A 6,556-nucleotide genomic window follows, 5' to 3' on the forward strand; every position below is an offset into this window, starting at 1 on the left:
AGAGGCAGAGTGAGATGCGGGGGGAGAAACTGACACAGCATCTTGGAAGCAGATGGAGCCACTGTGGGAGAAGAACTGGGGGTGCAGCTACTTGTCAGAGCACTTGCCTAGCATGCAGGGAGGTTGGGGGGAGGGCAGAGAGAGAGAGAGGGAGAGAGAGAGGGAGAGAGAGAGAGAGGCAGGCCTTGGTTCAAGATGCTAAGTGCAATGAAAGAGTCTTGTGAGCCCCAAGAGGCAGTCGTGAGGCATCACTCACTCCACCAGGGTTGCCACATAAAAAGTGTTCCTAAAGGATACAGGGAGGAAAGAAGAAACATCGATGGGAACAGGGTCTGAGAGAATTAGAGAAAAATGAGAAATGCTTAACCTAAAAACCAGTGAAATTGTTAAAGGAGTGTACTGGTCACAGAGGATACAGTCTCACCACAGACTGGGTGACAGTCTTAATGTCTGGGTCAGGTGTCCTAGGGCAGAGGGGACAAGTTTGCTGTTTTCTATGAGTTTTGTTTAAACACAATTTCTTGGCAGTGAGGCAACTATTGCTGTCGTTCTGGTCTGTTTCTATCCCACCCCTTACTGTTTCTTTCCCCTTTATTTGAAAATGTGCAGAGGCCAAAATGGGTGGGCAGGGCTCTCTCCAATTAGGAGGGATGGTGGAGCCTCTCTTTGGCCTGAACCAAAGGCCTGGAAGAAGATGGGCTTATAAAGGATCTCATTAGGGCAGAGGAGATAGCCCAGACAGCTGGGGAAGTCTTTAATTCCAGCACTGGGAAAACAGAAGCAAGCAGATTTCTATGAGTTTGAGATCAGTCTGATCTACATAACTAACTACTTGTAGGACAGCCAGGGCTGTGTAGTAAGACCCGATCTCAAAAACAAATGACCTAAATTTTGGCCCCATTACCCATGTGAAAAGCTAGGTGTGTGTGTGCTCCTTATTCCAGCACTGGTAAGAAGTTACAGGGACCCCTGGAACTAGCTAGCCAACACTCTAGTCCAGCTGGTGAGCTCCAGGGTCCAGTGAGACAGCCTCTTTCAGAATAACCAAGGTGGCTGAGTTGTGAGGATCAGTCCTCGAGGTTGACCTTTGCCTCCATACTCATGTGGAAGCGTACACGCAGGCACCAGTGCACAGGTGTACACACACGGACTCAAAAATACTATGAAAGGATGGTCAGGAATTTCCCATGTGTCATTTGGGTATCATCGGGTTATTGGGTATATGGTCCTTTAGAAAGCTCAAAGTCTGGCTTCTGACTCATTGCAGGAACAGAAACAAGGTGAGTCACTGAGGAAGGAGCTCCAAAGAGCTGTCTATAGTGGTCTGACTAAGCGCTTTTAGGTGGGGATGCTCTTCGGGGTTCATTTGTTTAAAATATCAGTGTTTGTGTTCAGTCTTGGCCCCACCACTTGGCAGCTGTGTGACCTTGGGCTGGCTGCCGGCCCTCTCTAAGCCTTCATTTCCATCTTAGGCCAGAAGTGATGACTTCGGAGGATTTGCCTGGAAATGACCTGACGGGTCAACAGCTGCCCTGAGGAGAACAGTATGGGGATGAGGTCACCAACTTCCAAAGTCAAATCCTTCCATTTCCCTCAGGAATATCTTACTTGGCACCCTGGTGAGCTGCAGGGCAGGAGCTGCTGACATCACAGCATTTTAGTTTCTCAGGGCTGTGAAGAACAGTGGCTGTCAATCACAGACATTCACCTTCGTCCACCCTGGAGGCTCCAAGTCCAATGCCACAGTGTTGGTGGCTGCTGCTCTCTCCCGGGCTCTGAGAGGGAATCCATTCAATCCATTCCAGGTCCCTTCCTGAGTTTCTCGTGCCACCAGCAATCCTCAACACTGGTTAGCTGGCAGCTGTGTCACTCCAGCCCCTTCCTCTGCTGTCATGTAGCCTAGCATGTGCCTGGGTGACTCTCTTCCTATGGTTCCTTGTGTGTAGACACACCCGAGTTTCCCTTTGAGAAGGAAAGGGGTCATATTGGATTAGGATCCACTACAATGGCTACTCTTAGTTTGATGGGATTGAGACTGTAGGATTGCTTTTGAGAACACAATTTATGCCATGATGCTTTGCCCATGACTCCGTAATTCCACTATTAGGACTATAACAACAACAACAATGACAACAACAAAATTTTTGGTCCCTACAAAAGTATATAACAGAACTTTCTTAGTAACTTCATTTTTTACAGTCCCAAACTGAACACCAGTCAAAGGTTCATCAATAAGTCAGTTTTTAGCTGGACTTGTATTCACACACAGAGTAGCTCTCAGCAATAAAACAAAAACAAAAACAAAAACAAAAAACAGCTGCTGCCAGGTGGTGGTGGCATACGCCTTTAATCCCAGCACTTGGGAGGCAGAGACAGGTGGATTTCTGAGTTTGAGGCCAGCCTGGTCTACAAAGTGAGTTCCAGGACAGCCAGGGCTGTACAGAGAAACCCTGTCTCAGGGGAAAAAAAAAAAAAAAACAAACCCAAAACCAGCTGCTGATAGGAGCTGAAACATGAATGAGTGTGCCCTGTAATTCTATTTGTGTGATCTTTAAAGAAGATGAACTAGGCTTCTAGGCCAAGGAAGGTAGTAAAGGGGCAAACCGAAGTGTTTGGGGGTGGCTTTGGGGTGCTTCATCTGAGGAGATATTAGCTGAGGTACTAGAAACTATAATGGCACTTAACATCAGGCATGGAGCCAGGTGGGTAAGGGCCGTTGTTCTGCAAACCCAAGGAGCTGAGTTCACATCCTCATATAAAAAGTCAGTCATGGCTGGACCTGCCTATGACCCCTGTGCTGGGGTGAGGAGAAGAACAGATCCTGAGAGCTCTGAGAGTCCAGATTGGCCAAAACTGCAAGCTTGTGGTTTTACTGAGTGGCCCTGTCTCAAAGGCAAAAAGGAGGAAAGCTGTTGAGGAAGGCACCTAAGGCCCTGGCCACAAACATGCACACAACTGTACTTACCCATACATACCACATAACACACTAACACACACACACACACACACACACACACACACCATATACCACACACATACCATATACCACACACACATCAATCACATAACATATGCACATTCCATATGCCATATATATATATATGCCACTCACATCCTACGTAACACATATACATACACACACATACCATATAACACATATACACTATACACACATACCACATAATACACACAACATATACACACACCACATACCAACATACCACACACACACACACACACACACACATGAAAACCAACAGATTTCTATAGCTTGCGTTCACGTGCCAATCATTAGATCTTGTGTAAGAATAGGTAAGCTCTCACAAGGATTCTACTGAGTTAGAGGCCCAGGTCCTGAATGGCATGGATCGTGCTAGAAATAAACTGTACTGTGAGGTCCTTAGGATATTCCTCTGCAGTGCTCTCCTTGGACAGGATTTCACATAATCAAGTGATACTAACTTCACTCCAGTGCCCTATGTCCTGTAGAAATGTCCGAGTGCTCTGTGCTCTCGTTTTGTCACCTCTAACATGGATATGCACACTGCAAGAGCAGTGTGAAAAGCCAGCAAGTGTGGTGGTGCACGCTCTTAATCCCAGCACTCCAGAGGCAGAGGCAGGTGGATCTCTGTGAAACTGAGACCAGTCTGGTCTACAGTGCGAATTCCAGAACAGCCAGGGCTATGCAAAGAAACCCTGTCTCAAAAGAGGAGCGTGAACATAGTGGTGCATATGTCCTTATTACCAGTTGGATCATCTTCTATGTATATGCCCAGGAGAGGTATTGCTGGCTCTTCGGGTAGTACTATGTCCAGTTTTCTGAGGAACCTCCAGACTGATTTCCAGAGTGGTTGTACAAGCTTGCAGTCCCACCAACAATGGAGGAGTGTTCCTCTTTTTCCACATCCTCGCCAGCATCTGCTGTCACCTGAATTTTTGATCCTAGCCATTCTGACTGGTGTGAGGTGGAATCTCAGGGTTGTTTTGATTTGCATTTCCCTGATGATTAAGGATGTTGAACATTTTTTCAAGTGCGCTCAGCCCTTTGGTATTCCTCAGTTGAGAATTCTTTGTTTAGCTCTGTATCCCATTTTTTAGTGGGGTTATTTGAATTTCTGGAGTTCAGCTTCTTGAGCTCTTTGTATATATTGGATATTAGTCCTCTACAGGATTGGTAAGATTTAGGATTGGTAAAAATTCTTTCCCAATCTGTTGGTGGCCTTTTTGTCTTATTGACGGTGTCTTTTGCCTTGCAGAAGCTTTGCAATTTTATGAGGTCCCATTTGCCGATTCTTGATCTTACAGCACAAACCATTGCTGTTCTGTTTAGGAATTTTTTCCCTTGTGCCCATATCTTCGAGGCTTTTCCCCACTTTCTCCTCTATAAATTTCAGAGCTCCACTATGTTCATAGCAGCCCTATTTATAATAGCCAGAGGCTGGAAAGAACCCAGATGTCCCTCAACAGAGGAATGGATACAGAAAATGTGGTACATTTACACAATGGAGTAGTACTCAGCTATTAAAAACAATGAATTTATGAAATTCTTAGGCAAATGGATGGATCTGGAGGATATCATCCTGAGTGAGGTAACCCAATCACAAAAGAAGTCACTTGATATGCACTCACTGATAAGTGGATATTAACCTAGAAACTTAGAATACCCAAGATACAATTTGCAAAACACAAGAAAATCAAGAAGGAAGGCCAATGTGTGGATACTTCATTCCTCCCTAGGACAGGGAATAAAATATCCATGGAAGGAGTTACAGAGACAAAGTTTGGAGCTAAGATGAAAGGATGGACCATCCAGAGACTGCCCCACCCAGGGATCCATCCCATAATCAGCCACCAAACACAGACACTAGTGCATATGCCAGCAAGATTTTGCTGAAAGGACCCTGATATAGCTGTCTCTTGTGAGGCTACGCCAGTGTCTAGCAAATACAGAAGTGGATGCTCACAGTCATCTATAGGATGGAACACAGGGCCCCCAATGGAGGAGCCAGAGAAAGTATCCAAGGAGCTGAAGGGGTCTGCAACCCTATAGGTGGAACAACAATATGAACTAATCAGTACCCCCAGGGTTCTTGTCTCTAGCTGCATATGTAGCAGAAGATGGTCTAGTCTGCCATCATTGGGAAGAGAGGCCCCTTGGTCTTGCAAACTTTATATGCCCAAGTACAGGGGAACGCCGTGGCCAAAAAGTGGGAGTGAGTGGGTAGGGGAGCAGGGCAGGGGGAGGTTATAGGGGACTTTTGGGATAACATTTGAAATGTAAATGAAGAAAATATCTAATAAAAAAATTAAAAAATAAAAAGAGGAGCGTGAAAAGAGCAGATGGTACATTGTGTCCTGATGGTGGATGGAAGGCTGGGAGCCCTCAGAGTTGGAAGAAAGTAAATAAAGGATGGGAGATTACTGGGGTCTGTATATTCCTGTTGAGTTGGCCCTGGCTCTCAGCATCTCCACAGGATCACTCTAACTGTGCAGGCGCTCTGACAATCACTGCCCATTTTGGGGGGTGGATGGTCTCTCTTTGTTCTGCGAACTTACATCCTCAGCCCATGTTCCTACCCTTCGGGTGGAAAGCTGAGGAGAGGGTAGACCTGATGCTGTGGAAATGGCGGCAGACAGTCACTGGAGTGAAGCAGCACCTCAGAGGAAGCCAGGCTAATTCTCAAGACCTCAGCCCTTGTGGGAGGTCTAACGTGTCCTTTAAGCATAATTTTTGGGGTACACAGGAACAAGCCCTTAGTCTGGTTGAGCCCTAGGCTACACCCTCACACTCTTTTCCTTCAATATTGACCAGAGTTCTCCAGAGACGCAGGAGCAAGACAGCCAATATATTGAAACATTGGTTTTGAAAGGACACAGATCTCTCTGTCTCTGTCAGCATGTGTCTGTCTCTGTCTCTCCTCTTGCTCGAGATCAGTCTTGTTCTAGTCAGGCTTTTAGCTGATAGGATGGCGTCCAATGGATGTGTATTAATAAGCCTAAGGGGTTTGTTTGGTTTGGTTTTTTATGAAATACTTAACATAGACAATTTAGGAGGAACAATATAGTGTGGCTCACAGTTTCTGATGCTCAGTCTGTGGTCATCTCGCTCCCTTTCCCCTCGGCAGTGGTGAGGCAGCAGATCTCACGGCACAGAGCATGTGGTGGGGCAAACTGCTATCCCTTCACCACAGACAGGAAGCAAAAAACATTGTAGAGGAAAGGTTAGGGACAAGATACAGGCAAGTCCAAAATGACAATGACCGACTTTCTCCAGCCACGTCCTACCTCCCGGTGCTCCCACTACTTCCTAATAATGCCCTAATGATCGTATTACTTCTCAGTGATTAGATCTAACAGTTGGAGACCAAGTGTTTAACATAAGAGCATCAGGCAGAGGCAGGGCATCTTATATTCAAACTGTAAAGGAAGGCAATCCTCTTTACTCGAACTCTACTGACTTAAACACTAATCTTAAAAAAAATTCTAACAAAACCATCCAGAATAATGTTTGATCAAATATCTGGGTACTGTGACATTGCCAAGTTGACACATAAAG

Source organism: Mus musculus, chromosome 2 (genome assembly GCF_000001635.26).
Source record: "Mus musculus strain C57BL/6J chromosome 2, GRCm38.p6 C57BL/6J".
Lineage (NCBI taxonomy): Eukaryota > Metazoa > Chordata > Mammalia > Rodentia > Muridae > Mus > Mus musculus.